The following is a 27,749-nucleotide window of genomic DNA, read 5'->3' as shown; positions in this document are numbered from 1 at the left end:
ATGGCCTGGTTAATTGGCAAAGGTGAAACGTTCGATTTAAATCTGCTGTTAAAGAGGTAGTAACACTCACGTACAGGCCAGCTAAGCAGAAGCCACCCGTCACATACATATTAAAAAAAGATCGCAATTCATATGAAGCCGTAAACAACCAGATTACAAGTATGAGTAGCCTTATAAGCCATCAACAATTCGCAGTGTATATAAGCGAGTATGTTTAATTAGCCTGATTGTCTGTCCTTGTAGATACTTGATCTGTTAGTTCGCGCTGCTACCTAATGAGCCTAATAACTAGAGACGGAATTCTAGAGTTCAATAACAGCCATGGCCTCAGCATTGTAGTGAAAGCAAAACGCAAAACTCTACTGTATTGGGCACGACAGACGCACCCAGCTCGTAGAAATTAACCCTCAACCCTTTACTACTTCCGCTTTCATATCCCATTTGCAAATTCTCACTAAAGTTTAAATACCATGCTTCATGCCAGAACAAGTGTGCTTGATAGTTGTTACTGCTTACAGAACTCATGAGCCTTTCAGTTTTCTCGGTATTGTGCATTAGTAGGGAATCGAAGGTCTAGGTGATGGCATGCCACCTGCGGCTTCTAAGTGAAAACTTCGGTACTAAGCGTGGCAGCCTCTTTAACGCAATCTGCCGTAAGGCAAACTTTTTTCCCACTCAAAAACAAGATTAGGAAAAGATTCCATATTCAGAAGAGAAAACTAACTTCTAGTTAAGCATTTCACTTAACTAACGCGAGGCGTTTCCCGCCGAGGGCCTGTAGCGTGCACTTGATATAAAAGTGCTCTAAATGAGCCCATTGCAGAAAGGACTGAACTTCTAGCTCCAAAGTTAGCGTATTAAGTTTAACTACCAGTTTAAAGGAGATCCACGAAAAAATGGTGTGTGTACAAGTGCTTTAGTCATAGCTAATCTTTTCGTATTTGTCATCTTTTTCATCCACCTCGTTGGCTGGTGCTCTGCATGAGACCTGCCGCACCTGCATTTAACGCGTGCGAAATATTGGAGTGTTCTACCGTCTACACGTAACCAAGTTTGCTGCTTTTCGTACTTCTAAAGCAAACAACACAGGGCTTGAATTTTTCCGAACCCTACTGGAAAAATAACCTCGTGTGGAGCTTCCGAGAAGATTACGCTCCTTGCTGCGGAGCAACTGCCACAAAACTGCGAACAATAACGAGTGTCAGGAATTCTTTTGGGTGAAAATGTTTTTGCGTATTCTTCTCAAAACTGGGCAAACTTTATTGAGACGGAATATATCGGAATAAGCGGAACTACAGCAGAAGAGAATACACAACAGAGAATTAATGAAATAAACAAACTCCCTTATTTGAAGCGAGTCGCATGTAATGGAGATTGATTATTCCTAACATGCATGTTTTTAAAGAGGAGCAACAAGCGCTGGTCTAAATTCCCTTTCGGTATTTCACGCTGTAGAACACAAATTCAGGTTCTCAACGGAATGCGCACGCCAGGTGGCGTGTTTAGAAACTGAAATTAATGCTCCTTCTAGGCATCTAAAATATAACTGATTACGAAACCTGGAAAAAGAAAACTTTTGTGAACGATCACCGTAACTGCTCCGAATGGCGAAAATGCACTTATTGCAAAAACGTGTGCGAGACAACAGCGCGCTAAAAGCTGAACTGGGAATAGAACACACGCACACACACGCGCACGCACACTCACGCATGCACGCACGCACGCACGCACGCACACACACACACACACACACACACACACACACACACACACACACACACACACACACACACACACACACACACACACACACACACACACACACACACACACACACACACACACACACACACACACACACACACACAGCTCTGTTAAACTAAATGTTGTTAGCGATGAACTGAGACAGGACATAGCATTTGTGGAAGGAGATTTCGGGTCCACGCCGTGTTCGCTTCACATTGTTCTAAAGATTCTAACAACTTCAATGCAGGCAGGCATGGTTTCATGAGTTTTCCGTTGTAAGCAAATTATATAGTCTTGGTATTTGGGAAAGGGACCGGTATATTCTGAGAACATAAGACAGAATAGAAGGGTTTTCAATTATCAATCCAGTTTCTAGAGCATTTTGCTGTTGTTGAAATCATAAATTAACTGTCCAGAAAGCCTTCCGCAGTGCATGATGAGTTCAGCTAAGCTTTCTGGGTGGGCCGTTTGCTGAAACGTGAAATATTGGCTGCTAATTCTAGAAATGTAAGAAAAGGAGCTCACAGTGAACGCAGTTCCAAAATCTGCTGGGGCGCAGCCGAGATCAATGAAGATGTCGCTGTTACCTTCTTGAGCCGAATTCAAATTTCATTGTACGCAAGCAATGCCTCATGAGGACACTTAAATGGAAGACACTGCGCCATTAAGGAGCGAACACCATGAACGGGACGAGCGTCGACAAATACTTAAAGATACCAAGGAGCAAACAGATCAAACAGGCTATCGCCAACGTGAGGCACTGACAGATATTTTTGTGAGAATTTATGAGTGAGGTTAGTGTGTGGTCCCTTGCGTAAGGAATGTATCAAACACCAAGAGGCTACGTGGATGACAAAGAAACACGCATCAGCCCGACACGACTGTAGGATTCGATCCCGTATCCTTGGCCACAGGAGTCGAGCGCCCTAACCACTGCACTACCGCGGCGGTGCATTCCTTTTCTTAAAGACTTTGCCAAATTGAGCTTTCCAGTCAGTCAAAACGAAAGCCTAAAATATACTCAGAAATCATACTCCCCTTAGATTCCTATGGCTGTATTAACCACCAACACCACCTTTAATATCAAGACTTTTTCTGCACATCAGAAAAAGAGACGATTCCGACCGAGATGTTCTTAACAGCAACTTACAATATATATTTGTTAATTAATAACAGAGACGTCAACAAAAGAGAAGATAACCATTTAGCCTCCCTCTCCACATCTGTCTTTCCTAGAACAGTTTTCATGCTTGAGTTCTAAGTCACTTTTCAACAAAGTTAATTTTATTAAAACTGAAAAGTAGCCCGCCACAATTGCTTTCAGAAAACAAAGTCGTCTGCTGGTATGAAGGAAATTGGGCTGTGCTTTTGTTTCTTTTTTTTTTTCCAGTAGCCTTGGAACTTTCGATATCTGAGGCCGAATTGGCGCAATCAGTAAAGCTCTTTCTTGGGCACGAAAAAGGGCGCTCTCATAACACTACTTTGCGAACTACGCTTCTAAATGCGTGCGAAGATCACGGACTAAGGGGAAATTGCGGCCAGAGCAATAACCGGGCGCCATAGTTCGCACGGTGCGTGAAGTAAAATAACCTTTAAGTCCCCGTGCCGCACTTTACATGGCTTGAGCCTAGATTGGCTATTACGTGGACGCTTAGACTGCCGACGTTCGCTCGACTATGCTACAGCGAAAAGTCGTAATTTCCCGCGGAGAGGTAAAAGTTTAATATTCCATTTTGCAGGACCAGAAAAATAACAAAGAGAAATTTCTCTTTCTTATGTGGGCATGTACAATGCTATTGTTATTTGGGGTGGGGCGTGCTGTCGGAACAACATAAGTAGGGAAAGAATTCGGCTTCTCGGGCGAAATGGGACTGGTCGCCGCAAACACCTTTTGTTTTATTTTTTGCACCTTTTACGCAGTAGCTTTTGCAAGTCAGCACTTCAGCTGCTCTGCTTATAAATAAACGAATCCTTAGTTGCAAACTCCTTTGCAGGTATAGCATTCGCTGCAGATTGGTGTCGTAAATGAAGGAAATGACTGTGCTTCCATATTCCGCATTCCAAGTCAGAAAGGACGCGCTCCATTTGGCAAATATTTTTTTCCTTTCAATATTGCCTGAGGTCACGGTGATGATTTGTTCACTAGTTCTTGTATGCTTTGAGGGACAAGGAAAGGCAAATACAAACGCTCGCGCATCCTGTTTTAAAACACTGTTTGTCGCGACTCTCCGAATCTAAAATAAAATGTCCTGCATTCAAGGCAACCCTGTCGAAAAACGCGCTTTTTGCAATGCTCTAGTATGCTTTTGAGTAATAAGCAAGAACTAACGAAACAGTTGCATGTTAACGCATCTTCATAAGCACAATTAGAACGGTATCAATTGCCGCGACGGACTATTTTCTTGTAGACACAGCGGCTGCTTTTATAGCCCTTTTAGTTTGCTTTAGTTTAACGTTGATGCACTGAGCGGTGTATTCCACCATTTTGGCTACCTTGACAGCTCTGTAAACGACTTCATTAGAGAGCACTTGTGCTGCATGTGGCCTATTCTTGTGAGAGCTGAGTACCGTGGTCAAAAGGGAAATACTCGCCTCAAATAAGAAAGCCGTATGATGGAAAACATTGGTTAGGTCAGTACATGATTTAATGAAAACAGCGCACCACAAACGGGATAGACAACAGGCGAAGTGGTTGTGTGTACCTATGTTCTGGTCTTTGGCCTATTGTCCAATAATATTTGTCATTTATTTTTCATCCCAGGTTTATGCAAGCTTTTGCTCGATATCTGTTGTGAAACTGAAGTGAAAATAATTTAGTACAGAAATAACAGAATACCTGAGCCGCTTTGAGACGTTAAACCCCATAAAACAAATTAATGGGGCTGCTAAAGTTCCTCCTGCATTTCAAAACGTACACGACCCCCCCACTTCCCTCGATGGTCCAACTTTGGACAGATTTGGGTATCCGTTCTAGATGAAAGATTATTTTTAAATTTCGGTCGGCTCCTCATATAATGACACATGACCGATGCGGGGTCTACAGCGGCAAGCCGAACTTGATCTTGCCCACATTATTCCCATTGGATTCTGATGAAGACAATTGATGAGTAGCCTTACTGCAAATTCTCGCAGTAAGGGTAGACTGGGTGTCTTTAAGGTAATAAAGTGATGTGATGTGATATATCCTCCTATTATAAACAAGTACATGAAATTTCACAATAATTTTAAATGATCAGTCTAGCCTAAATGACTTCGTGTTTCACCTTGTTCAGGCGGTGAAGTTGTGTGTTTTGAATTTTAATATTGTTGTTGCGGCGGCTGTAGGAAGAATAAAAACGTATGGAGAGTTGCATGCTGTTCAGGGCGACCACTTAAGAACCAACAGCAAGAAATGCACATATTGCAGTCTTTTTAGTGCAATTAAAGTGAGCGTGAAAACCAAAGCCATGATATTTTTATAACCGACTAAATATGCTAACAACTGTTATCAGTTCAGTCTATCATAGTAATTTATGGCGACGCCTAAAACAAAATAAAAATTGAAAGAATACGTGCAGAATAGTATGCTAACACTCCTGTGTGTTCAGCCCCGCTGCGGCCAATCTAGGACTCAGAGCGGCATTCATTAGTTGGTTTGGTTTGGTTTGTGGGGTTTAACGTCCCAAAGCGACTCAGGCTATGAGAGACGCCGTAGTGGAGGACTCCGGAAATTTCGACCACCTGGGGTTCTTTAACGTGCACTGACATCGCACAGCTTCGGCAGCCCATTTAGGCTAGCGTTATTTTTCACGACAAGAGCCACACTTACGTTGCATTTAGGTAAGCTCTCATTCTTTAAAATTTTGACGAACGCTCGGACGTGCGAGTTTATAACGCCAGCAAGGCCCACGTGGTGCATAAAGCAGTTTTGTGTGGGCAACCTCAGTTCGACTGGGTGTGAATTATTTTTGAACCTTGAACCCACTTGCTATTGCGCGTGCCTTCAAGTTCCCCACAAAGAACGGATTTTGGTATCATACAGGCACGCTCGCCTTCCAGCCCCATTACGGCCTCACCTAAAGCGGTTTAACTATGGCGGCTCACTTCGAATTCATGAAGGCTTAGCCAAATTGAGTTCTTATTCTTATTCTACCTGCCCTCAAGTAATATACAAGGATCAACTGAGTGAGTCAGCATGCCCGTTTTTAGCCCCCCTACGGCCAATGTATGTGCCACATAGATTTAATGTGGGTGGCCCAATTTCGCATCTATGCGGACATTTCCACAAAGAGCCCACATGTAGATTTGATCTGCCCTCAAGTATTCGACAAGCGAACCTCGTGGTCTGGATGCAATTATGTGCTCTGTGTTAGCCAGAGCAACACCGCTATGGGACCCATGTAGTAGGAACGGCGGCAATTCCAAATGTAACTTGATCAATTTTGCCCCATCATGAATGGATGCAGGTATTAGGAAAGTTGCTCCAGCCATATCTGTTCACATCGGACTCCTGGGGGTATTTAGCATTAGAATAAAAAAAAAATATTCCCAATAAGTGGACAAAGGGCGAGGTGCTGGAGTCTGCCAAATATTTTCTTTTGAGTCAGTTATGACTATAACTGGTTGGCAATTAAGTCCCTCACTCCGTTTCTAACTCAATAATTTTTTTTTCGCCCAGCAAGTGCTGCAATCACACATTGAGAATAGCTGATGCGTACACTCTCCCCAGCTTCATTATTTGTCCTAATAGCTTATTCCTGCGCTCAGTCTCTGGCTCGCTCGTTCACTCGCTCGTTTCCTTACTCACGTAGACACTGACAAACACACATTCACTGGCACAAACTCTCAGTCACTAGTTCAGATGCTCACTCATTCAATCACTCACTCAGTCACTCTCTCTTCCATTCACTTAATCCTTGACTCACACGCACGAATTGATTTGCTTTATCGCTTATTTACTCACCACCTACGTGACATCTACTCGCTCAATGCCACAAAAACAAACCTTCACTCGCTCGCTGACTAACTCATCACATCATCATCATCATCATCAGCCTGATTATACCCACTGCAGGGCGAAGGCCTCTCCCATATTTCTCCACTTAACCCGGTTCTGTGCCAGCTGCATCCACTTGACCCCTGCGAACTTCTTAATCTCATCCGCCCACCTAACTTTCTGCCGCCCCCTGCTACGCTTTCCTTCCCTTGGAATCCAGTTTGCTACCCTTAGCGACCATCGGTTATCCTCTCTTCGCACTACATGTCCTGCCCATGTCCATTTCTTCTTCTTAATTTCTACTAGAATGTCGGTAACTTGAGTTATTTCTCTGACCCACTCTGCACGCTTTCTATCTCTTAATGTTACCCCTACCATTTTTCGTTCCATAGCCCTCTGGATTGTCCTCAACTTAAGTAGAACTCTCTTGGTTAGCCTCCACGTTTCAGCCCCATAGGCGAGTACAGGCAAGATGCAACTGTTGTATACTTTCCTCTTGAGCGATACCGGTAAGCTGCTAGTCATAATCTGCGAGTGCTTGCCAAATGCGCTCCATCCCAATCGTATTCTTCTTGTTATTTCCTTTTCGTGGTCCGGATCTGCGGTTACTACCTGTCCTAAGTAGACATATTCGCCTACTACTTCCAGTATTTCCCTACCTAATGTAAACTGCTGTTCCTTCCCGAGGCTGTTGAACATTACCTTAGTCTTCTGCATATTGATTTTCAAGCCTACGTTTCTACTTTTCCTGTCTAGGTCATCAATCATTATTTGCAGTTCATCCCCTGAGTTGCTTAGCAAGGCAATGTCATCAGCAAATCGCAGATTACTGAGGTATTCTCCATCTACCCTTATCCCTAACTGCTCCCATTCCAAGTCTCTGAATACTTCCTCTAAACAAGCTGTGAATAGTACTGGGGAGATTGTGTCTCCTTGCCTAACAGCTTTCTTTATGGGAATTTTGTTACTTTCTTTATGCAGAACTATGGTTGCTGCGCAGCCACTATATATATCTTCCAGCACTTTCACGTATGGCTCGTCTACCCCCTTATTTCGCAATGCCTGCATCACCGCCGAGGTTTCAGCTGAGTCAAATGCTTTTTCGTAATCAATGAATGCCATGTATAAGGGCTGGTTATATTCCGAGCATTTTTCTATCACCTGATTGATGGTATGGATATAATCGATAGTAGAGTACCGTTTCCGAAACCCTGCTTGATCCTTTGCTTGATTGCAGTCTAAGGTTGTCCTGATTCTATTAGCGATTACCTTAGTAAATGCCTTATACGTAACAGACAGTAAGCTGATTTGTCTGTAATTTTTAAGGTCCTTAGAGTCCCCTTTCTTGTGAATGAGGATAATGTTTGCATTCTTCCATGGTTCCGGTATCGTCGATGACACCAGGCACTGCGTATACAGGGTGGCCAGATTTTCTAGCACGATATCGCCCCCGTCCTTCAGCAAATCTGTAGTTATCTGATCTTCTCCAGCTGATTTCCCCCTTTCATCACCTCACCCACTCATCACCCACTTCCTCAAGTACTGACTCACTCTCTTTCTTTCTCACTCATCAGCCACTGAGCCACAAACACACATGATTGAAATCACTCTCTAAAATCTAAACACACTACCTCACGCGCACTACCTCGCTCTTACTCACCACTCAGTCTGTTGGTTGATCCCTCCCTCCTCTCTATGGTCGCTCTCTCCCTCCGTCAGTCACTGACTCTTCCACACTCTCGTTTTTAAAAATGCTAGGTACACTTTATTATGTGAATGTCCTAGCTCATGAAGTTTCATTTTTGTCCATTCCAGAGAACAGTAACGGGGTGCGAAATATTTGTATCAGCCTTTTGTTTTATGGCGTCTCTCTAGATTTTGCGCACGCCCCTAACATTAAGAATTCGAGAACAGACCCTAACTTCGCAAGCGCAACACAAGGAATTGTCAGAGACAGGGTTCAGGCTCCGGTGGCCTGCTGCTACGCATCCTCTATTAACCAGAACTGACGGCAGGGCGGCCAACGTTGATCGCATTACTGAAATCTAATTTGACATATCCTTCAAGTAGACTTCTCAGAAGCGGCGCGTTCCAGCAGTCGACGTTTAAGGCAGCATTGACCTTAGGACGTCTTAAAAATGAAATTACAAGTTTCGGCGCCAGCATCGTGTGGGTAGGCACACTTAGCTGGGCAAACTTAGCTTCACTTTGCGTGTTGCGGTTGGAGAAAAAATTAAGCCAAGTTGTAATATGAAAGTTGCAAAAAGCTAAATAGAGCTGAAAGAAAAAACAAAAACAGGACTCGCTTTAGCGATAAGTTATAACAAAGAAGGAAAAATATTCTTCACCAAAAGTGAATGTTTCGTAAAGATGTCAGGTTCAAGGTTTCGAGGAATTAATCAGCAGAAAGAAAACTTAATTACTTGCGCTGTTTACATTCGTGAGAACCTTTAACCCTCTCCGAAACGAGCATGCTTTAACACCGCTTCAAACAGCATGCTAATAGGGAAGGGGGGGGGGGGGGGGCTAAAAAGAACGACGATAAATAATAAATTGCAAAAAATGACCATTGGGGCTAATTTTAAATTTAGTGGCCATGGTTTCGAGGTGTATGCAAAAGGATGACGCTAACCTATGTCACAGTCACAGACACCCCTGATGAGAGTGGCACAAGCCGCAGGACGACCGTGGTTCTGTTGGCCCGGCGAGACCTCAGGCTCAGGCATGTTGCGCCAGGTTGATAAAAGGACATCTAGTTATACGAAGCTTAAACCTGATGAACGTCTAAGCGAGACAGGACAGAACAAAATGTCAGAAACGAAGAGAATTGAGAGAGAGCGCACTTGTATATATTTAGCGCAAAAAGACCTGAAAACAAACCGACAAGACAAACACGTACGAGTGCCCATTCTCGTCTTGTTTGTCGGCCGTCAGGTCTTTTCGCGCTAAATATGTGCCTATGAACACCAACTAGCCCAATATTTACCCCTTTTGAAGAAAAATGACTGCAAGGCACCGCTGATGGGCCATATGGCAGTGGGATTGTCTGTAGCACAACTAAAAGATTAACAAAGGCAAGACCTGGTATGAATGACTTTGCTTGAATGGAAAGAGAAAAATAAAAGGTATGGGGCTTCCGTAATTGTATCATTCCCGACTCCAAACATCCACGTGTCATGCGCTGCCGCGCCAACGTCGTCGCGCGCGTCAGCCAAAGCCGGTCTGCGCAAGCGCGCAACACTTGACGCGGGCATCGTGAGCGCTGACGTTCCGATCTCTCCCTGCCAGATATTTGGCGCGTCAGCGCGCGCGCTACACGCGTCGGAAACTAGCGAGGGGTATACAACAATAAGAAGGGATCGCGCGGCTATCCCCTGCTCCTTTCTTCTCGTCCTGAAGTCCACTCAGCTCCCCCTGCTTCTTTTCTTCACAAACTGGGGGCCTTTCAGCGCTCCCTTGCTCTTTCCTTCACGGTTTTCAAATTTTCTCAGTCAGCGCGGGTCCTACTGAGAAGCAGTAAGAACCAAATGAAATGTTTTGGGCACTTTGGATTATGCACCAGCCACCCGCCTCGCTCTCGAGGGTTTACATATAACAAAAGGCAATGCAGAGCTTGATCGCGTGAAGATATTTCCCAAGAACTCGCTAAAACGCCGATTAACACATTTGCAACTTCCCTTTTGAAAGTTTATGAATTAATAAAAGCGGTAAGGTGTTAAATGATGTTTATATCTCTGAATGTTTGACAGAATGTAAATAGAATCCCCAGAATGGTTCCGTGCGCATCCAATCATGGATTCTCAAAAGCGAGCACGACGAAACAAAATTGTATGATGTAACGACAAACAGAAAAGGGAGCGCGGAAAGGATGATTTCAGGGTTCATGCTTCGCTCGTTGGCTGCGGATACCGGCGTCGAAGGAAAGTCACGTCACCAGGCGTCTCCGGTACAGTCACGCGCGTGACTTGCCCGGTCATCAGAGTTCAAAATCGCTCCTCTTCTCTCACGTCTGGACTGCAGGAACGCCCTCATTCTGACACCAGAAAGAGCGACGACGTGTCAACCCGTGTAGGAAACGGCTGGGCGCGCCCGGAAACAGTTCACAGGGGGCAATTAGGGGCATGCATATCGTTTCGTGTTTTTTTAAAGAGCTGACGTGTTTCCCGAGTCGAGTTCATAACCACTGCTTTGAGGTTGAATTTCAATTGCAGCCGCAGCTCACAGGGATTACATGGCGAGACAAATTCTATAAATGATGAAAGATAAATACAGGAATTAGGTTATAAAGAAAGAGGCTTTCCTTTTTAGAAATGCGCCATTCCAACCAAACAGGAGCGGTGACAAACGCAATGCTTATTACTCGAACAAACAGTAGATATCTCCGCCGTTGTCAGATACTATTTGTATGAATGTTAAAGCAACTTTACATCACCATGCGCTAAACATGAAAATGTTTTTGCAAATATTCACCTGTAAACATTGCATTTAGCTGAGTTCGATGTGAAAATGCACATGTCATCGAGTCTTGTTCTGAAAAGTTTACATTTACTGTATGAATTTAGGACCTATTTATGTAAATATGTTCTTAACATGACAACCTTTATATTACGAGCTTAAAAGTCATTACAACATACAACGTCACAATCGGAGGCACTACTCTGCTCCCCTCCCCCTTCCTCCTTCCTAAAAAAAAGGAACTAAATCTTAGTATCAGGCTTTGTTCACATGCGTTGAGGTTATGGTATTGGTTTCTCGGTTTGTTTCCTTTACAATACCATGTAAACGTGACTAACTTTCGTCTCCGCTCTAGTGTACCGATTTGAGTTCTGTTTTACTTCTATCGGAATCGCAGACAAAGACAGTACACAAAACAGCAAGATGACTGCATGTTCACTCATTGCCTAGTCTGTGTCTGAAATTTCGTTAGTAATATCAAAGCAAACATCTGATGCGGACTAATCAATCAATTAATTTAAAATCATTGTAACACTCGCATCCTTGTTTCATTGGTGATGGGACTGCTCATATCCTCGTTGTCGCAGTCTTCTCTGCTCAGTTCCTCTAGCCACATCTACATGTCGCGTGAAGTCTGTCAGAAACCGCACTCGAAGAAGTGCAGGCTATGAAGCCCAATATGTCAGAAGAGGGTCTGATGAGTGAATGCAACATTTCGTACTGACATCAAAAAAGGTCTGGCCCAATTTCAATTAGGAGTAGTTCTTTTTTGACAAATGTACAGCAGTTACGGGAAAGCCTCTACCTATATTTTTCGTTTTCGAAAGGGAAGATGTTGCGATGTGCTTGATATCGCAGAAATTCTGACCTAATTTTGACTGCTGTATTTGGCAAAATATGAACAAAATATCAGGTATTCATCGACACAGTCAGCAGTCCTCGGCCGACTGCTGTTCTTAAGGTCTAGTCTATCTGTCACATCTCCATGATAGCCGGGGATTCCTAGCGAAATGTTCAAGAGCTTTACACAGGTATACGTTTTGTGTAATTATATGTAGTTTTATATAATAATTTACTAATAAGCTTTTATTGGTACCTCACCACTACCCATTATTGCCCTCCTACACCTCATAAATTTCGATTTATTCAGCTATTTATTTCTACCTTCTATTTTGTTATATTCGTTTGTCCTTGATATTCGCTTCCTGTTCTTTCGCAGTGTTATCCAGAAAATCTATAGCACTAATTTATTATGACCGGAGCTGCAAATTCTTACTTCTGTTTTGACATGGGAGAGTGAAATCAGAGTCAAGCCCAACAGGACCATTAGATGTCCTATAAGACATGCTATTTCTAGACACATAGGCCCGCCTGTGGAGCTCGAATAAAGCGACGCTTGTATATATAATGACTGCTAATTCACGTGATGGGTAGCATACGAATATATGCTAATGAGTGTGTGTAAAGGCCACCGCGAAGGTAAAGTAATTAGATAGCTATACTACTGCGCCCAATCGAATCAGGGCCGCGGCGACCGCTTTACGATTGATGCGAAAAGAAAAGTGCTCGTATCCTGTGCGATGTCAGTCCATCTTAAAGAAAATCACGTGGTCGAAACGTCCCGTAGCCCTTCACCACGGCGTCTCTCACAGCCTGAGTGCTTTGGGACGTTATACCCCACAAACCGAACCAAACCAAGCCTAATGAGTGTGGATAAGATAACAGAGCCAGAAATTAGGAGATTAGTGGCAAAGCAAGTAGCAAAGTTAATGTATTAGAGCGAGCTTCCGCGAGACGGCCCTCGGACAAAAACCTGTGACGCTGTAGCGTCCTGCTTTAATAGGCGAAGCTAAGTTATCACTTCATTTATTCAGCTAGTGTACAAACGTATTTAGGCATTTATTGCAATTTGTTATAGTTACACTGGTGCGAAAGGGCAAACATAAAACATACTAATACAGCATCCAAGTCATCTGTAAATATGATTCAGTCATCGCGCTTATATAACTCTTCACAGCTGAGAGTTAGATACAGCACCCATGCGTTTAAGACCGCGTTGCGTATGCACAGAAGCAGTATATGAAATCGACCAGTCTAAACACCGCTTCTCTAGGCCAGAATAATCCTTCCCTCCCTCCACTTCCTCATACCAGTAAGGCGATATACAAAAAAATTCTCAGGGGCAGTGCAACATCACTGGCTGTTGGTAGCGAAAAACCTGGGATGCCCACAGTTAAACAAAATCCAGTTAAACAAAAAAAAAAGACAACAAAGCCCTTCACTAGAGCCTCAAATTTAGGCCATGTGCGTTTATGGAAGTAAAGCAGGGTTTATAAGATACCAGACAATAAAGCAAATTACCCCATCCCATTTGATGAACTTCAATACCATACCATAAAGAAAAGGTGCCGGGACCATCATTTCAAACTCATTTACAGCCGCGTGCATTTCAAAAGGTGAAAAATGGCAAAGTAAAACTTTGTTACCTCTCGGCACATGCGTTCTTCCGACAACACAGGCAATAAAAACCTACACCCTCGTGATCCTCAGGACGAATCCAATTCCACTGATCAATCACGATAAAGGAACAATTACCCATTTCACGGGTGTATAGTTCCTTCTCTTCTACCCTGTTTTCTACCTTCGCCGTCTAGGTTTGCTCATGAATGACCAAGCACAGTGTTCTCCCCTTCTCGTCACTGTTTCAGGATTAATTAAATTATAAGAAGATACGAGTTTTTTGCAACGACCTTGAACAAGCATGAATGGTTGCAACGCGCTTATATATACGGAGATTATTGTCGCGTTCACCTCTTGCTGGCATGCTTACCGGTCCTAACAGTGAGCAAGTTATGATACATGGTATAGAATATCGCAGTTTTTCCAAAGTATGTTTGTTGCTGGTCTTAAGTTAACGTCATTTATTTGTTTGTTTCTTCTGGTTTTTCATCTTTATTGTGCTAGCCCCTGTTTTGTGCATGCAAAGAATAAATTTCAATCGCGCTCTTGGCGTGTCGATGCATATCTTACGGGAAGCTGAGATAATACCGTAAAATGCGCCGCAACGCGCGTTTTCCTGGTGTAATGCGGTCTGTTCGGGCGACAGGTGTAAGCGCTCACCTCATGAGCAGAGAAGGCCTGCAAAAGAACAACAACAACAACAATAAAAGCTTCCCACTTTTTTTTTTTTTTTTTTTTTTTGCAGCTACCCCGGGAGAGAAAAATAGGATTCTTCTTGTGGAAGACGGCACTTTTGTGTGCCAGGACCATTTGTAAATGGAATAAGTAAAATAATTGTGGCGGATTTGCTCCACGTGAAAGGGTGCACATTCTCTGTTATAAGTGTTTAGAGCAAAATCTTTATTGGATCGAGCGTCTTGGAAGATACTGCTTTCAGAAAATTTTCCCCATAACACCCTCTACTCACATAATCGAAAGCGGTCACATGATGCTCACAATTTTTATACAGGTTTCTCGAACTTTTTCATTACCTCTACGTCTTTTTTTGCACTTTGGCACCTAAAGAAGCATTGAAAGCTGCACAAGTGAGGCGTCTCATCTCTTTTTGTTGTAAGTCAAAACTCTCACTGCAGTATGTCTAAGCCCACATTGTTTACCTTCTCCTCCCTATTCCCCAAAAATGTATACGTCCACCAAAGTTTCGGAATCTTTTGGTTCACGCTATTCTGAGGAAGTTGCCTAAACGACCGGCTGAGCACAGCGCTCATAAAACTGGTGGTAGTTAATCACTTCCGTACCCTGAATTACGGGGGACGCCCGGACGAGGTCATTTTCTTGGAAAGCGTCCACGCTTGGCCACCTATATTAAATGTGGACAGGTAATATATCACAAGGAAAACCTATCTAGCCTCGCAAGTATGGCGCGCGAGCATCTTAGCCACCACCGCTGAGACTCTGATGCCGAACTTCCACCTCTAGCCCGGGCCTCGACTGCCGCCCCACCTCGATGCTTCCGTTCACCCAGAAGATTCATGACATCGGAGAGAGGGAGAGTTAATACCCAAGAGATGGGAATAAGGGACAGTATAGACGTGCGTTGATAGTGCACGGCCTACGTGTCGTGGCTCCCCCAGCTTAGAAAAGCTTTTATCGCTCCCAGCGTTTGGCCACCGCAATTCAGGTCAACGCGAAGGGACGGCAGAGAAACCAGGAAAAAAAATAATATCTCGATATAATTGTACCTCTCTTACCGTACACGGGAGGCTACCGGCCACAAAGAAAATATCCAAGTTTTATTGCATCAAGTCTGAGAGGGCTGTGTTTTTTTTTTTTTGTTTTTTTTTTTTTTTGCTGCTTGTCTTATGGAAGTCTGTAAAAGCTCTCAGGGGTTGCTGGACTTCATTTTCACAAGAAGTGTTATTGCTCTTGAAATGAGGAACGCAAATGGGGAAAAAGTTATCTGAAGATAGCAGTTTGTCCCTTCCTTCATTTCTTCCGCCCTTTTAGTAACTGCATACGAAATGTAAGTAATTAGAGCCAGATGACGTAATCATGAATAGAGAAGAGTTGACAAGCAGTCTTCACGTACGCCCCTTTTCTTTCTAGCTGCAATATGTCAATTGAAAAAAAAAAAAAAAAAGGAAGAGATTCGTTTTTAACTTTTTTTTTTTTTTCATTTGATACTGTGTGTTACAATTCCATCAGGGATTGTAACAGGAAGAGCTTTGAGTATACGTACAGTAAAGCTTAAAACATACATAATGCTATTTGGTGTAGAGTGTTCCATACAAGCTCACAAAAATAGAAAAAAAAAACGGGTATGTCACATATATTGATTGCATGATTACGGATTACAACATTTAGTAGTAAAGGCATATGACAAGAAAAATTACAGTCGCAGAGTCAGTGACGGAATCAATATATCAGGTATAATTACCAGTCTAGCCGCAATTAACGTTCAAGATGGTAAAAAAGAGAAAATCGATGCATCACTTGGTATAGGATTTTAAGTCTTGCAAGATAGGCCCTGTTTTCCAAGATTAGAAGTTCTGCGCGCTTGAGTAATTCTGTTGGTGAGTCTGTAATGAAGTGTTTACTATATATAAATGTTGGTGCCTTTCCTTCTGCCGCCTCCAGTTTTTAAAGAGCTGGTTAGTAAACTGGAACCGAACGGCATTAGCTTACTCTAGTATCTGTCTTTATATGCAAATATATGCAAATTCCTTTGCTTCAGATGGTGCTAGTATAAGAGGCCGGTTAATAAAGAATACCTGTTTAAGGTGGTTGCCGTGATGTTGTTAACATGAGAGTTCTACCTGAAGTCAGAAGTTGTCGATATCAGTGGTGCTACAGAGCTGTACTGCAAATACTTGCGGGAAAATGGCGGAGACTTTAAGTTATCTAGGACTTCGATCCTTTTACAAACTCACTAAGCTGTCCAGAGTTCTCAAAGGGTGCTGACGTGATTGCAAATTTAATAAAAGTGGTGTGAAAACTGTTTTTGTTTCTTTAGCAGCTAAAGTTTTGGTGAGAGTGTGAAGGAAAATGTTCCTTAATTTTGCCTCTTTCTCAAAACTTGAGCTCATACTCCACTACTTGCAGTGTAATTATCTCTCAGCCTTAAATCTTCTAAACCACAGATTTTTCAAAACTCGGCGCCAAAATGAAACAAAAATACTCCTAATACTTGCTTGAATAAGTACAGGCTTTCTTGCACGCTGGAAATATTGAAACGAGGCCTCTCCATTCCAATGCGGCCGGAAGTTTTAATATGAATGCCCAAATTACTTCAATCTGTCAAATCCGCTTGCCGTGAACACGAGGAGTTACGTTTGTGCGTTAGCGCCTTATGGATTGCATTTCCCGGTTTTACTCAAACTGCCCTTTGGCAAAAATATGAAGCAATAACTACCAAAATGTAGACTCAGGGTAATGCCAGAGAAATAACCGGGCAATGTTTTATGCGCGCCTTAAGGTAAATTTCCATAACACCTCCGTGCCCTACTTCGGCAGAGTCGAGGATATATTGGATCATTTTCTGCCGCCTACAGGAGGTAATGTGGCCGATATGAGTTTAGGGAAACAGGCGTGGAATAGCGCATGCGGTCAAATTTTAATAAATGTGTTGGAGCAAAGGGCTTCAAAATAAATATACAAGTAAAATATTTTGCAGCGACTCCTGAATGCCTGTGATGCTGTTGTGGCGGCAGTCAGCTTAAAATATCTTAGCGGCTTGAAGAGGTTTATACTTTCCACCTGCTGACGCAAGACTGTGCCGCGATGCCAGGAGACACGATGTCCTGGTTACACAGCGGCAATTTCAATTTTTTACTTCCATTTCGTACGATAGTAGTTCGGCTGCATTAGTTTTAGACTGCCTCGTTCAGACTTATGCTAATGCCACATTCTTGCCTATTTTACGCTAAAATGTGCCCTTCTCACCTCTGGAACGCTTTGGGAAAGTTTTCATCAATTAAACCTTTTTCAACTTCCTCTGCTTGTTTAGATTGTGTAGAGTTTGAGGTTACTTTCGTCTCTATAACTTTCTGTGAAGGAAGCATAACCGACTATGCCTTTACCTATACTGCAGTTATCACTCTGCTCAACCACTATTCCAAAAAGGGTGGAATCTTTGGTGGAGAAGGAAACAGACTGCAGAAACAAAATGAGTAGGCCAATTTGCAAGATATCATTCTGCTTTCTTTGCTATAACGAACGCCACAAAACTAAAGCGTGTTATGAATGCACTTTTAAAAATATTGTTAAGACGGACTAAAAACAGCTGCGATGACAGAGATTCCTGTATAAGGGTCTCCTTCCTTTATGGTCTTTTTACGTGACTGCAATCTTGTAGCGTGATGAAGACCATGCCTATTACTTCACTGCAGGTCTGTTGCATCTGGGATAATGTCGATGGATGGATGGAATATAGGAGCGTCCCCTTTGAAACGGGGTGGTAGCAGTAGCTATGATCCTCATTTTTCTCCCTATATCTTAATTATTGATTTAGAATGGTTAACTAAACCATCATTCTATTTAATAAATTTTGCTCCTACGTTACTAACATTATGTCACTTCTCTGCTTTTAAGCCACCAATCTTCCACTCGTTGTTTTGCTAGTTTCCACCGCCGGCTTATTCACCCGGCCACTGTTATCTCTAAACCCCAGAGCTTCAGGAACAGTGATTGCGCCTGCACCAACTTTCGGATGGATACCATTACATTCGAGTAATACGGAAAGTTGAGCTAGTTGATACATGATTGCAAATTACGAGCGCTGCGACGGAGAACAACAACAAGCGCCTGTCCTTGTCATTACTCTCTCGTTGTTGTTCTCCGTCGCAGCGCTCGTAATTTGCATACATTCGAGTATAATATGGCCAATTGTTTCACTGGAGTTTCCACATACAGCACATGCGTCATCTCGATTGTTAAATTTCTTTTTGTAGCTGCGTGTTCTAAGGCACCCTGATCTAGCTTCAAAAAGTAGGGCACTGCCTCTTGAGTTATCAAAGAAATCATCCTTCCTGATCTGCATTTTCCACTTTCGGTATTATTCCACACTCTATTTCTTTTCCATCGAATTTATCCAATTTTTACCTTCTGTGATTTTCACCTGTTGCTTAATGCTCTTTATTTCTCCGTCCTTGTTACTAGCATACTTACTAGTTCGTTTCCTAGTTCTTTTTCTCCATTGTGAGTCAACGCTTTTTAGGTACAGGTATCTAAACACTTTAGCTGCCCATCTGCTACTGTCCAATTTCCTCAGGCGTTCCTCATATAATATTTTACTCTGAGCTTCCCGTACTTCGAAAGATGCCCAGCCCATATCTCCCTGTACCGCCTCATTTGTAGTTTTGCCGTGGGCACCTAGTGCTAATCGTCCAACGGAACTCTGATTTGTTTCTAATGTCGACTGTACCTCTGATTTTAGGCATAAAACCGCATTTCCGAAAGTAAGTCCGGGCACCATAATTCCTTTCCAAATACCCCTCAAAACCTCATACCTATTGTATCCCCACAATGCCTTATGCTTCATTATCCCGGCATTCCTTCGCCCTTTGGCCTTAAGTGATTGCTCATGCTTTCCAATGTATGCCAATCCTTCCTTTACCCATACCCCCAGATATTTATATTCTGCTACTCTAGGTATTTCAAGGCCTTGTATTTTAAGACCCTGATCAGTTGAGCCCTTGCAAATCATCAGACCCGACTTAACTGCACTGAAACTGAAGCCTAGAGCGTCCCCTTCGTCTCCGCAATACTTAACTAGAGTTTGTAATTCTTCCAGACTCTCAGCTAGCAGCACAATATCGTCTGCACACATCAAACCGGGGAGGCGCTGCTCTACCGCCTTTCCACCTAATCTATATGACAGGTTAAAACCTAGGTTACTGTCTTCTATCATCCGTTCCAGGTTTATCATATAAAGCATGAACAGAACCGGTGATAGAGGACAGCCTTGTCTTAATCCTTTGCATACTTTGACATCCTCCGTACTTCTTATCCCTTCCCACGTAATTTCTACTTTGTTATCCCGGTATATTTCCTGTAGGAACTCTATTATCATATAAACGATACCTTCTTCTTTTAATATGCTCCACAGGAGTTACCTGCTTACGTTGTCGTACGCCCCGTTTATGTCCAGGAAGGCCAAATACAAAGGTCTATTTTCCACTCTAGATATTTCGATGCATTGGGTAAGCACGAACAGGCTATCATCTAAGCGCCTACCGCAGTCGTGGCCGAGTGGTTTGGGCGCCCGTCTCGGCTGCGGGAGGTGGTCAGTTCGAAACCCGCCGCCGGACACCCACCGGTAAAATTGGGTACAAGCGTCCCCCGGCCCGGCGCCCGGCTCTTTTAGGGGTGTGCGTTTGGAAGAGGCTCTGCTAACCCTGCTGGTGCCCCCTCGGGGGCTTAGTTTCGAACAACCATGGCCTGCAAAGGCCGTGCTGAAAAAAAAAAAAAAAAGAGCCACATAATGGGCTGTTGCCGCGCAAAGCGGACTTATTGTTGTCCGATGGCGGAACGAATCACTGCCACATCGGCGCAACTATTTGGGCCGTGACCCCTTTTCCCAAGCATTTCACCCCAGAAGAGCCGAGCACCAGGCCGGGGGAAAGCTTGTACCCATTTAAAAACCGGTGGGTACCCGGCGGCACCAGGGATCGAACCCGGTACCTCCCGAATGCGAGGCGGATGCTCTACCACAAGGCCACCGCTTCGGTTTTTAAATGGGTACAAGCTTTCCCTCGGCCTGGTGCTCGGCTCTTCTGGGGTGAAATGCTTGGGAAAAGGGGTCACGGCCCAAATAGTTGCGCCGATGTGGCAGTGATTCGTTCCGCCATCGGACAACAATAAGTCCGCCTTGCGCGGCAACAGCCCATTATGTGGCCCCTTTTTTTTTTCGTTTTGTTTTTTTTTTTTAGGACTGCTGCAGCTGAGGCTCTAAAGGAGCACTTCAGGTGAGGATCAAAGGAAGTACCTTTGCAAGACAAACAGAACCACCTTTGCAGGCTGCGAGGTTCGAAACTGGGTTTGGGCCCACTGCGGAGGAGGGGCGCGCAGCGGGGTTTACGGAGCTTCTCCCAAACGCACACCCCTGTAAAAGCCGAGCACCAGGCCGGAGGACGCTTGTACCCATTTTTACCGGTGGGTGTCCGGCGGTGGGTTTCGAACTGACCACCTCCCGCAGCCGAGACGGGTGCTCTAACCACTAGGCCACCTGAGCCGCGAACTTTCCTCCGTACGCATCGAACTATTCGCCGTATCTCTACCAGGATGGCTCGAAAAGGCCGACGTATTTATCGAGTAATTTCTGTCGGTGGCTCCTAAAAATAAATCGATTGGAGTCACAACCGTATAGGGTACGGCAAAAAAAAAAGCCGTTCTGAAGTTCTCCGAGTATCTTGTTACTTTCAACCCATGCTTGCACCTTTAATTTCACCGCCTGCATGGCTAACCTGTACATAACAGATGTTATGGTAATCGGCCTGTAGGATTTTATGTGCATCCTGTCTCCTTTCCTTTTATAAATCAAATTCATTTTACTCTGCCGCCAGCCGTCCGGAATTTGCTTATTCGTTATGATTGTTTCCAGAGCTTTTCAGCGCCATAAATAAATAAATAAATAAATAAATAAATAAATAAATAAATAAATAAATAAACAACGCTTCCTTACTTTTTGGACCGAGTTCATTAATCAGCTTGATCGGAATTCCATCTATTCCTGTAGATGTGTTTTTAGGAATATTTTTTTCCGGCCTTTTTCCAGTTTACATTGGTCAGTTCTAAGCTGCTTTGTATTATGCTACCTTGTGTTGCTTCCTGATTTGCGGAGATTACCCTATCGTCGCTCTTAAATGACTCGGCTATAACTGATGTAATGTAGTTCACTGCATTATCTCCCTTTAAACAATTTCCCTCGTTATCTTGGATCCGATCCTGCTTTCTTTGATTTTTCTTCCCTAGCCAGCTTATATGGTTCCAGAACTTTCTTGCTCCGCCTCTAGAGGCATCGTGTATATCAGCCATCCAGCGATCGGTGGACTGTCTTATTTTACTTTGGACGAGGGCCTGCACTTGAAGTTTCTTTTGTCGATATGATTCCCATTTTTGGTCGATTTCCACCTGCGATACCTGTGCTTTCTTTGCCATTCGGTGTTCCCTTGAAGCAGCCCGTCGTTGTTCAATAGCTTCCCTGATTTCCTTATTCCACCAGCTCCGTGGCGTCCTATTTCCATTCCAGCGGTTTGCTACTTTAACCTCCTGAATTTTCCTCCTTATGAGTAGTTCTACCTGTTCATAATCCCAGTCTTCCATGGGGATTTTCTCTATTGCTTCCTCGATGTTTGCTGCTATCTGCGCTATTTGATCGTCGTTTAATTTTGAGTTTACGTTTTGTCTAAGTTCCATTTCTGTTTTCATCAAGGGCCCCATCTGCAGACTAATACGTTTATGATCACTTCCCAGACTACACTCCCCTTCTTCGTCTATTTCCATTTTTGTGACCTTGCTATAAATTTCCTGCGACATTAGACAATAGTCAATGGTCGTCTGCTTGTTGCGGAATTCCCACGTGATTTGGCCTTCACATTTTGTTTCTCTATTTACTATAACTAGATCGTGTCGCTCACAGAAATCTAGCATTAGCTTGCCGTTACAATCCGTGTATCCATCCAGATCGTCGATGTGGCCGTTCGTGTCCCCCATTAGAATAATATTTGCCCCGTTTCCAAACTGGCTTATATCGTCACTGAGACATTCAGCAAGATCCCTGTTTTCTTGCCTGCATTGATGTCCTGTTCCTAAATAAACAACCCCTAGCCATGTCCTTATGTCGGCGATTGTTCCTGAAACCCAGATATGTTCTTTACAAGATGATTTAATTCTTTGCCAATTTGTTCCCTGGTGTATCAACTCCACCCTTTTTTTCCGTTCTCGTTCTGTTGCACCCTTCCCAGACGTAGCCTTTTATAAACGGCGGATCTTCTAAATCTCTGAGATGAGTCTCGTATAGAGCGTACACACCTATTTTGTCATCCTTCAACTGCTCTTCTATATCTAGCCATTTCGCTGTTTTTCTACCTCCTTGCATGTTTATGTAGCTGATCCTAGTGTTAAATTTCTTTTTTGTACTTTTCTTTCTCGACCTACTCTTTGCCATTTTTGGGGGCTTAGCCTCCATTATTACACTTTCTTCTGCTTCACTTCTAACTACCTCTGTGCACGGAGTCCTCGCGGACCCCCAAAAAAGCTACAGCCCTGCCTGCCAGGCGCCAGCCGATCTCTGCTCCCACCCTTCTGTTAAAATGAATGCCATCTAGCTGAAAAGCCCCACCAAAACCTGCTTTATGTACCTCCCTGTTTACCTCAACCACTTCGAAACGCTTCTCTAGGCTTAACGTTCTTATGTCCTGATTAACTGTCACCACGTCCTTTTTCATCTTTCCGTTCAATCCTAGCACCTCTGGCACTGTGCATACAACTATCTGCGTCTGCTGTGCTATCTCCCTGATCTCGTCAACTCCCTTCGCTAAACTTTCCACCACCCTTTCAGCGTCACCATTTAGGACATCGTTTAGCCCCGCGGCTACAATTACCATACTGCGTTCTGCGGAATTCTTCAACAGCCTATTTTTACTCTTAGCACTGCTCTCATTCTCCAACCAACACTCTCTTATCATCCCTTACACGTTCCAAGATATCTCGCTTGCACCTGTTCATGTTAGAATCTCCGGTGATAAGCACCTGGGCCTTCTCTCTCCCTCTCCCAGCTGTTGGCTCCTGCTTTCTGTTATCTGTGCCCTTATTTCTGGGATTTTCATTCTTCCTTACTGCTTCCTTTTTTTCCGGCGTCTTAGCTGCTTCTAAATAACTCTGACGGTTCGGATCCGCCTGACCTACTTTGCTTATGCCTTCCATGCCTGTGCTGGCCCCAGCCACGTGGCCCGCATTGGAATGTTCGTCCTCGTTGGTTCCAAGGACAATTCGGCCCCTTTTTTTTTTTCAATTTGAGTAAGCTGTCCAAGCAGTTTCTGATTTTCCGCTCTTAACAAACGTACTTCATTTTCTAAATCATCCACACGAGACACTAAACTGCCCCTTTCTAATCAAATCTATCTAGACGTGCATTCAGTACGCAACACCGACACAAAAAGTCGCTGCCTTCCGCTTCACCTACAGAGTCAAAACGCGTTTCCTTGAGATTAACCTGCGCCTCACACTTAGTACACTTTACCTTCTTTTGATTGCACATCTTAAGTGCTCATCGACTGAGCTGTATCTATTACGAATGCTCAGAATATACAAATTGCCAAAAGAAGACACAAGAAACGACTAGCAAACACGCGTTAAAAACCAATTCTGCGAATGCCAATAGCCTAGAAAAAAAAAATATTTGTCTAAACAAGATAGCTAAATAATGAACGCCAAGAAAACCTATCTGCCGGCAGGAAAAACCAGGCCGCTAGGACCAAGAGCTGAAAACTATTCTTTAGGCTGCACCTAACCTAACTAGCTGAAAACGAAATAAAGTTAATAAAAGAAAGAACTCATCTATTTGACGCTTCGGAAGCTCCCGCTGTCGCCAGTCCGTCCGTTTCCGGTAGCCACGTGGAATCGGAGGAGCGATGGAACACGCGTCCGCACCACACGGCTGTCAACTGTCAACTCCAGAGTTGTAATTAGCGCCGCCTATAATTTCCAGGGGTCGACGCATAGCGCCCTGTCGTACCACAAAATCGATGTAAAACTTTACAACAAAAAGAGGCCAGCAGCAGTTAGAGCCCTCTATGCTACCTGCGGCATTCGGACGGCAAGAAAAAATATTAGTGGCACGTGTTTGCCTTCTCTTCTACTTTCTGCCGAATGTTCATGAAATAAAAGATATCCCACAGTCGAGTTATGGAATGTCCTAGCAACAAATTCAATTATGCATGTTTATTTGTTTAACTAAGCATAGAATTTTATCCTCGGCTGAGGTGAACACTATCAGGCGGGATTGTTTGAATACGTTCACCACACTAATAAATACTGTCAGCGTGAACTGGGGTGCTCATAATCACCGCAAGGACTGTAGTTGCCACTGCCGTGACGCCTGATAGACAAGGCGAGACTGGACGTAACAAAATACTTAACTTCGGTTGTGCTGAAGAAGAAGAAAACAAAAGCGGCGAAAGTCAAGTGGCTTGAACGTAGGCGCTATTACCCAGCTGAAGAACACTGAAACAGGGTTGCTGGTCAGACATAATTAGAATGGATCCGAAATTAATGGAAGGAAGTATCAGGATATTAATGCCTCATAGACCGGGATAGTGAATTCGTAGGCGCTGGGGGGGGGGGGGGGGGGGGGGATAAAAGGAAACTTAACGTAGGGTATAGACGTTTGGGAGCTTCTGTGTAGATGAAGACAGAACCTCAGGCGCAGTGCAAAGGACCCGTTCCTTGACACCCAACTGTTGGGCGGGCGTAAAATGGGTCATTTATATCCTCGTTTAAGCCAAATAAAACAGCGAAAGCTAACAACGAATGATAGCAGGTCCGTCTTCATGAGATGTTAAGGAATACAGTGACCAGGGGTGTGCTAAACATTTAGCACATAAACTGTGAGTGTAAATCAGGCGCACAGCAGGACCAATAGAGGAAAACTGCATCGTTGTACAAAATACAGAGCTGCTCGGGCTCGAACCAGCCCGAAAGCTCAAACTCGGTGCCGCCAACGGGCCTGGTTCGGCCAGAAAAAAAGATTTATTGCAGAGCCTAGGCCGGGACCAGATTTCAAGCTGCTGATCCGGGCCGGGCTTGGGTTTATTGTGTTGGGCCCGAGTTGGGCTTGAGCCTGTACATACAGGTTCGATGTCCGGCTTTTTTATTCACTATTATAGAGTGAAGAACTTTGGGGGCTCTACAATGCCAATATAGATGAAATAATAATGCCATGCTGCGCACTGTATAAATACGAAAAATGGCTTTTTTAACTTATTTGCGCGTAAATTATTACCCCTTTCCAGTGGCTCAATCTACAACACACTTGAATTTTGAGCCGGGATACCCGGGTCTGATCGTGACCGTAGCGATCACGTTTCGATGAGCACGAGGGTACGGTACTCATGTTCTGTGCGTTCTCAGCTCGCGATAAAGAATCACAGGGGGTGGAAATGATCCGGAGCCATCCACTACGGTCTACCTCAAACCTTTAGTCACCTCGTGACCTACGCAAACCCTTCTGTTTTTCGTGTCTAATGAGCGGTGAACACTTTGACCATGAATTCAACTAATGAGATCGCGTTCGTTAAAAAAAATGTCATCCCGATGGCGGCAAGGGCACTTTATTATTTACACATCGCAGGCCGTAAAATATGGCAGACCAAATCTTGAAGGAATGATTATTAGTCCATTAAGAGGCGTGCAAATCGTTTTCATTTGCCACTTCAAAATTGGGACATCCTATTTGATATCTCTACACATATAAGACCACCATCCAAAAAGCCAACGGGGTAAACACTACTCCTAATCACTTCCATTTGCGTTTAAAAAATTCTTTGGTCGTTACTGAGACTTCAGCATCTTTGTTTCCCAGTTCTTTCTTACACTAGTAGGAGTACGTGCTCACATGGAGATAAAAATAATTTGCCTCATCTGTTAATTTGAAAACAGGCCCGCTCCGGACCGGGACTGGGCCTGCATATGGTACACCGATTGAATGTTACAATGTTTTAACGTGCTCATAGTCGTGGAGAAAAATAAATCTTGGTGCCAAAGAAACTGGTAATATTTATGCACCTCCTTCGAAAGTGAAAACTAACTAAATCAGGAAGAAATGTCGTCCGAAAAAACATGATGATGATGTCTCGGAAAAAAATCCCTGGTATATACGGACCGTGGTAGAGAGAACATGGACAGCCGCTGTTTTCAAGCTATCGCCTGTTGGAAACAGATAGCAGAGCGGCTCAACAATGGAACTCTGAATTTGCTCTAGCAAACTTTTGCAAAGTCGCCAAAAGGTTTCTTTGCTAACACAACGACAATATTAGAACGCAGAAATAACAACGTGCGACTGGTGAGGTCACATTGCTGACTTTAAAGCAATCGAAATTTTGATTAGGTTCATAAAAATATTTATTTTTTGGTTTGCTCTGTTTATTGCTGAACATCCTTCAGTTCAGTTCAGTTCAGGCGTTCAGTCGTGTCCGACTCTTCGTGACCCTATGGACCATGTCACGCCACGCTTTCCAGTCTTTCACTATCTTCTTAACATCACATAGCTTCATCTGCAATGCCTCGAGAATGCCATCTAACCATCGCGTTCGCTGCCTACCCCTTCTCCGGCGACCCTCAACCTTTCCCAACATCAAATCTTTCTCCAGCGACTCCTCTCTTCTCATCAGATGACCAAAGTAGCTGAGCTTTAACTTTAGAATTTGACTCTCCAATGAGCAGTCAGGGTCCTTAGCTCTAACTAATATACATATATATATATATATATATATATATATATATATATATATATATATATATATATATATATATATATATATATATATATATATATATATATTGCGGTACACATTGTGCTTCATAGCTTGAAATGCCCGCGGTCATTCATTTTTGCTTTGTATAGACCCAAAGAAGATTTTCACTTGGCGGGTCTCCTATATTCCGAGCCTGCCCTGGGATTACTTTCATGTTAGCTTAATCGGTATGAACACAAAAAACGTATTTTCAAGACGAGATGAAACATGATAAAGTGACGACTATATTCAATCGGTAGTCTCAAGAAATGTTTTGTTAAGGTGGCTAATGCTATTTTGAAATTATTGTTCTTCTGAAACAAACATCATCAGTGTTGTATTCAGCCTATATGCTTCATTATTTGCCCTTGCTTACTATAATGCCTTGCAAGCTATTGCTGCTGAGAAACTGAGTTGAACAGCTAAATGTATTCGGAGAGCGCAAAATGGCAGATGCATAGAAAAAGCAGTCAGCTCATTTGCCTCAAATTTTATGAAGGATAACAAAGTTTCATAGAAATTCTAGCTGCAGGGTTATGAAATTTATATATTGAAAATGCGCAAAGCCCTCTTTCTTGTCTAGAAATCTGTGCTCTCCAAAG

General features: G+C 43.5%; 1 protein-coding gene across 1 annotated transcript in view; it reads right to left on the bottom strand.

Annotated features, from left to right (window-relative positions):
* Positions 1 to 27,749, bottom strand: part of LOC146178595 (uncharacterized) — a 483,598-nt gene that overhangs the window by 321,961 nt on the left and 133,888 nt on the right. The gene's annotated exons all lie outside the window — the stretch shown is intronic.

The sequence above is a fragment of the Amblyomma maculatum genome, chromosome 9 (assembly GCF_055883805.1).
Source record: "Amblyomma maculatum isolate TAMU_Amacu chromosome 9, ASM5588380v1, whole genome shotgun sequence".
Lineage (NCBI taxonomy): Eukaryota > Metazoa > Arthropoda > Arachnida > Ixodida > Ixodidae > Amblyomma > Amblyomma maculatum.
The sequence above is the reverse complement of the archived record's forward strand: the minus strand, read 5'-3'. Positions and strand labels throughout refer to the sequence as shown.